Source organism: Arachis duranensis, chromosome 5, assembly GCF_000817695.3.
Source record: "Arachis duranensis cultivar V14167 chromosome 5, aradu.V14167.gnm2.J7QH, whole genome shotgun sequence".
In the NCBI taxonomy this organism is placed as follows: Eukaryota; Viridiplantae; Streptophyta; class Magnoliopsida; order Fabales; family Fabaceae; genus Arachis; species Arachis duranensis.
This window is the reverse complement of record NC_029776.3, coordinates 84,819,160-84,824,956: the sequence shown is the minus strand read 5'-3', so window position 1 is coordinate 84,824,956 and position 5,797 is coordinate 84,819,160.

Here is a 5,797-nt window from a genome sequence, read left to right as displayed (position 1 = left end):
TTATTTTTTAAATTTTTTAATTTGACAAAATTCGTTATCGATGGATTTGTCTTATTCTAAAATAAATGTAAATCGTTAATTGTATTGCTGGCCCTATGAATTAAAAGCGATGTTTGCTAGCTAGACAATTCATCTTGAATGATGTTAATGATTATGAAAATCAAAATAAAAACACTTATAAATAAATTATTAATATTTTCACTTATTAACTAGTAATTATAAAATAAAAATATTTTTATTCTTATAATATCAATTATCATTTTTATTGAATAAAGTTATCTATTATTTATTAATTAGTAAAAATATTATTTATAGTTATTACTTATTACTTAAAGTTATTTAGTAAAATAATTACTAGCATTTAATTTTAAGGGTGAAGTATTAAATTGGTCCTTACGTTTGGGCGTAATCTTGTTTTGGTTCTTAAGGTTTAAAGTGTCCTATTTGAATCCAAAAAAGTTTCATTTAGCTTCAATTTAGTCTCACCGTGAGGTCAAAGTTAAATAATTAACGGAATGTCCTACATTACGGCAGTATAAGAACAGGGTCGATAATTTAGAGAACAAGTAAGGCACAAAATCAACTGTGGGTGCATCAATACATTTATTTATCATTCTCCTTAGTTCTATAGAAAATATTTTATTTAAATTATAAAAAGAATGATAAATAAATGTATTGATGCATCCACGGTTGATTTTATGCCTTTGGAGCTTGTACTTGTTCTCCAGATTATTGACCTTGTTCTTATACTACTGTAATGTAGGACATTTCGTTAATTATTTAACTTTGATCTCACGGTGGGACTAAATTGAAGCTAAATAATTTTTTTTTATTCAAATAAGACACTTTAAATCTTAAGGACCAAAAAAGAATTACGCCCAAAAACTACAAAGGAAGCGAAAAATTGCGGTGGTTCATATAGGGATTTGCGGCGGTTTTAAACCGCCGCGAAACGAAATTTCAGTGGTTTGTTAAGCGTCGTTTATTAGGGGGTGGTAATATGATTTTGCGGCGGTTCTACCGAATTGCTGGCACAACCGCTACTATTTGGTCAGTGGATTTTAAAAAAATTGTGGCGGTTTTAAAACCGCTGCAATTCTATGTATGGTATTTTCAAAAAATTGCGACGGTTTTGAACCGCCACAATTTTATACCTGAGCTTATAAAAAACTGACTAATTACAATAATTTAGGCTATTTTTCTTTACTATAACCTATTTTCTTTAAAAAAAATTTAATTAAAGAATCAAATGTTTTATTTGTCTTCCATCTTAAACACCAAGAAAGGTAGATTAGTATTGGTAAGCCATAGAATATACAAAGTTTGAGGTATAGACAAGTAGCTTAACACAATCAAGTGGATAAAATTCAATGTTAAACTTCTGCAGTATTCTCAAGACTAATGTTTGCTTTGAGAAATGTACATATAAAATAAAAATGTCTACATTGGTTGAATCTCCCAAGGTTAGTTACAATAGTTCTATGAACACATACCTAGCAATTTTTACAATGCTCATGAGTGGAAGAGAGAGATATGGTGAAGGAAGAACTTCTAAGTTCTCTGATGGAGGTTCTTTTAAGATGTCCTCAAGTCAATTTCTATTCTATGAATGAGCAACCATCAAGGTGGTCCATCTATCAAACAATTGGCAGAAGAAATTAGAGACATGTTCAATTGATTTTTAGTACAATTATCAGAAGAGACGATTAAAGGATTCTTGATAATACAATACACAAAGTGTAACACTAATTGAAAAAAGAGCAGGCACTAGCAAATCCAAATTATATAAATAATACCATGACGAGGAATTGATGATGGTTGCATTTAAATTAGACTGATATAAGCAATAAACATATTTCAAGTACTACCATACAACACAGTAGAGCTAGACAAGACTAATACTAATTACTTAAAGTATAAGTTTACAAAAAAGACCATATGAAAAGTGAAAACTCAGAAATTCTGATCCTCTGAGTTCAGTAATATCATAATAAATTAAAGATAAATTTCTGGTAAAAAACAAGGTGATCTACTCTGTCAGAGTATATATACTCAAAGGACCAAAGAGAAAAGTTGACTACTTTAGCACTAACTGAAAATAGAATTCTTAACTAACTTGCTATTACTCTAACTAACTTTGACTCTTTCATCTCTCTTTAACAACTCAGAATGGAACCTTAACTATTCTGATCTTGACATTATAATGATTGAAATATAATGATATTCAAGCATTACATTGTGTTGGCCTTATTATATTAAATGTATAATATGATGACTAAACAGCAATGACATATATACATCATGTAAATAAAGCTATAATGAGAGAGTTAGGGGCTGAAAAGAGATTAGCATGAAAGCTCCATGAAAGCCGTAACAAACTCAGCATGGCAATGTAATCTTGGCAATTGCCACACCACTTAACTTCTTTGTAAAAATTATATGAACCTCCAGTCATGCAATTATTATTATTATTATTATTATTATTATTATTATTATTATACATGGCATGGAACATAATTAAGAAGAAGTAGTTCCTACTTGTGATAAGTTAATGTCTTCGTTGTGAACAAAAGCAATGATCCAACCATAATAATCTTCTTCTTCCATTTCAATACCCCCTTCTTCTTTAGGGACAAAAACAAGTCTAATGCAGAACACATTGCTGCTTTCAAATACATGATATTTCATTCTTATAACCTTTTCCTAATTTTATTTACACATTATTCAATTTTATAATTCATCAAATTAAACAATACTAAATGCATATATAATTATTAATTGTACCTCAGATAATAGTTGTTCTTCAAAGTATAACTTAGCCAGATCTTCGTATTTTGGCATATCTAACAACTCAAACACACAAACCCAGCATTATTAAACACAAAAACTAAGCTTTAATAATTTATAAATAAATAAATAGATACCTATAGAAAAGCTTGCATTGGGATCCACCATTTGGGTGTATGCGTATTTATTCTTAACTCCTATAAAACTTTCATTGAGCACAGGAAAATCCATGAACTGATTTTGAAAGTGCAAAAAATGGATTCCAATATCAAATTGCAAAGTAACAAAGATGAATGACACTTGAGCTGAAGAAATTATGCACAAATAGGGATTGAGAGTAAAGCAAAGAACTAACAAATTAATATAACCATACATCCACTCTCCCTTCTTTATAACCTCTTACAAAATAATTTTAATCTCATCACCTGAACAATAAGACTCGTACATTCTTTTGAACATGCTGACATTCACTTAACGGAGTTTTCAAAGATGAATGCATAGTGCTAAGCCTATTAATTGGCCCCATTGATTTTCTTTAAGAATGCTAAACGATGAAGAGTAGTCACTATTTCCTTATGCTCTGTGCTTCCTTGCTTACACATTAGACCCAGCAAAGCATATTTTTATCAAAGAGAGTTCTTCGTTTTAAGAATTCATTAATACCGTCTTATCTAAGTTACATGTTGAACTGAAATCCTTGAAAACTGACATGGGTGGACCTAAGTCAATTATCTCTTTACTAGTAAACTCAAAACATTGAGTTAGAACATGTTGCAATGATAATCACTATTATTGAAATTGGGATCCAACATCTAGCTCCCACTTAATGTAACAAAATTCTCTTTCCAGCTAATAACTTTAATACAAAAAAAAAACACGTAAGAACAGAAAATATAACTCTGGTTCAAAGTTCAAACTAGGAACCTCAAATTTGACACATTTCAAAAAGCTTTCCATACACAGAATCTAACACCACCACCATGTTATACACAGAATCTAACAACACTACCATGTTAGATGATGTAGATAGAAGCTTAATTTTTTTTCTTGATTCTGTATAGTTATACAATTGGGGCAAAATTGGGAGCAGCAAAATTGGGGCAGAATTAAATTGGGAAAAAGGAGAAAGGGGAAGAATGAACCAGAGAGAAAGGAGAGGGAGCGATTGAGCAGCACACAACAGGGGAGTGGGGAGGGTGCCGACGACGACACTGGGATGGACGCCGATGATGTCACAGATGTGCACCGCGGATTGATGAAACTTGGATGACCACTTTCTCTTTTCTTTCACGCGACCAAGCTAGACGGCGTAGGGAGCACACCAGTGAAAGAGAAGTACGACAACAAGGACAAAGTTGCTGGAATTGACGGAGGGAATGTGTCACGGCAGCAGGGTATCTAGGAGAAGGTGATTGGCGCCTTTCCTCTCCTAGGGTTCGAGCGAAAAGTGAAAGAATGACCCTTCTATTTTTTGCCAAATATTTTATTAAACAGTCCAAAAATATGTTCTTTGAGGCGGTTGGGAGACAAAAACGCCACCGATCTCATCAGTCAGCAATGCTTTAGGTGCACACTACCATCACCGCTGCTATTCTGTTAATTGGTGGCGATTCCAGAAACGGCTGGTAATTCGCGTCCGCTATTTGCCGTGTATCTTGTAGTGAAACGTAGGAGACTAATTTAGTACTTTAGAAAATAGTTATTTCTAACCATGAAAGATTTGGACGCTGACAAAACTGACCATCAAAAATTGAAACTAAAGTTATATCCATATATGATAAGTTTCGTTTGACAAAAATGATCAATGGTTAAATTTTTGTTGATAATTCCGTCACATTCACTAACCACCCTATTTTATTGCCTCATTCTCATTCCCACGTTACCATCATCATTATCACATCCCTAAATTCTGATCTCTCTCTCTCTCTCTCTCTCTCTCTCTCTCTCTCTCTCTCTCCATTTTAATTTTTTTGAGCTCGAAATCGTTGTCTTCAGCACTGTCGTGTTATTCTTTCCATGGTTGAAGACGGAGATAGTATCATCGTCGACATCAATATCACCAGAGAAGATTGAGATCAAGGTCGGATTGTACGAGAATGTGATGTGTTTGTTAGGGTTTGTGGCAGTTACGCTAATCACGAATTTTGAGCTGAGAAGCAGAGGCGACAGTAGCATCCACAACGGCTCTTCTGGTGGTGTGGCTGTAGGCAGTAGGTTGGGTAGGTGGCTTCATAGAGCTTCCCACCAGAGCGTGTGTTCTGGCATTTAGGTAGGCTGGTTTCTGAAATTCCAATCGCAGATCTAGAATTGTTGTAATTTGAATTTCTGGTGATTATGGCAAGATGCAATTATCTGGGAGAGGTGAGAGTAGAGAAGTAGATCTGGAGGAATGGTAGATTTCGCAGCGGAGGTGGTAGTAGTTATAGAAGGAATATGAGGAAAAAAGAGAAAAGAGGAGGGATATTTACGAAATTATCAACAAAGATCTAAGAATTGGTCATTTTTGTCGAACGAAACTTATCTTATATAGGTATAACTTTAATCTCAATTTTTTATAGTCAATTTTGTGAGCGTCCGAGTCTTTCATGGGCAAAAATGGTTAATTACTTTTATTGTCATACTATATTATTTTTGGTTTATTTATAATTCTCTCATTGACTATTTATAGATATTATTATATTATTTTAATTAGATCATTAGTTACAGATTTACAGTCTTGACCTCAAAAGGAAAAAATAAACAATATCCAAGTACTTATAATTTTATTTCCTTCGCCACAACCGTTAAAAATGAAACTAAAGGCCACCAGATATCTTACAAAAATAAAACATGAAACAAACATGAACAAGAACAAAAACAAATAGTAAGTGATATACTCCAAGCTCTATGCCACCCGATTATTCTATCAAACATGAGCTTCAATCCCACTTTAATGCATTCACTCCATCCAATTGTTGACTACTATTACAACTCCTTTATCCACTACTTCTTTTTCAACTTAAATACTCTT